This window comes from Neomonachus schauinslandi, chromosome 4, assembly GCF_002201575.2.
Source record: "Neomonachus schauinslandi chromosome 4, ASM220157v2, whole genome shotgun sequence".
NCBI classification, from domain to species: domain Eukaryota; kingdom Metazoa; phylum Chordata; class Mammalia; order Carnivora; family Phocidae; genus Neomonachus; species Neomonachus schauinslandi.
This window is the reverse complement of record NC_058406.1, coordinates 151,654,531-151,655,770: the sequence shown is the minus strand read 5'-3', so window position 1 is coordinate 151,655,770 and position 1,240 is coordinate 151,654,531. Positions and strand designations below refer to the sequence as shown.

The 1,240-nt window shown below is 48.9% G+C and overlaps 1 pseudogene; it reads right to left on the bottom strand.

Moving 5' to 3' along the window:
• LOC110578890 overlaps nt 1–1,240 on the bottom strand; it is a 4,408-nt pseudogene extending 3,168 nt beyond the window's left edge.

Here is a 1,240-nt window from a genome sequence, read left to right as displayed (position 1 = left end):
TATATATATATATATATATATATATATATATATATATATATATATATATATACGTTTATTTAACAGATTTTCATTCACTTTATTTTTCTTGTGTAAAACTGCATCCTGGCAACAGCTGGAGCCTGGGTCCTCGGCATGGAGACTCTGATGTGGGTCTTTACAAGATGGTCAGTGAATTCCATTTTGTTTTTTTTTTTTTAGATTTTAATTTATTTGAGATATATATATAGAGAGAGAGAGAGAGAGTGTGAGAGAAAGCGAGCATAGGTGGGGGGGAGGGGCAGAGGGAGAGGGATACAAGGCTTGATCTCAGCACCTTGAGATCATGACCTGAGTGGAAGGCAGACGCCTAACCAACTGAGCCACCCAGGCGCCCTGGTCAGTGAATTCCTGATAGGGAGACTTAGTGAACAGTCTCTCTCCAGAAGTCAGAGGTGAGATAGCTGTAGGTCTTGGCATCAAGAGTGGCCTTGGCAAAGTTGCCTACGGTGGCAGTGCAGCCCCTGGCTGAGGTGCAGCGGTCATCAATACGGGCCATCATCAGTAGCTTCCTGGGCACAGGGGCTGAGCCAATGCCAGTGCCTCTGGGGGCAGGGATGAGGCACACCGGCACAGAGCCATAGCGGCATGGTGTGGGGCTTGCTGATCTTATTCCCTCAGTAGCCTTGCCACACAGGGATGATGGAAAGCTTGGCCAGGATGATGGCCCCATGGATGGCTGTCGCTGCCTTGGAGCACTTAACACCCAGAACAATGTGTCCATTGTAATTTCCAATGGCAACAAATACTTTGAACCTGGTCTGATGGCCAGCATGGGTTTACTTTTGAACAGGCATAATCTTCAAAACCTCATCTTTGAGGGATGCCCCCAGGAAAAAGTCAATGATCTCAGATTCCGTGATGGGCAGGGAGAAGAGATAGATCTCCTCCAGGGACTTGATCATGTCCTTTACCAGGCAGCCCAGCTTGGCGACAGGGATCCAATTCTTGGCCTTCGCCTTGTCTCCGAGAGCTCCTTGGCCTTGGCCCCAGCCTCACCATGGCCACAACCCCCGCCCTGCGTCCCACTGCCAAGCCTCTGCGGAAGCCACCACGGCCTCCCATTCCAGGGCCCTCAAGCCTTCCAGACCTTCCCACTGCACCAGTGCCATCCGCCATTTAGTGTTTTCTCCGAGAACTATTTATATATTTTGAATATTATCTCTTGTCCAGGATATGCTTTGCCAATATTTTCTCCCAT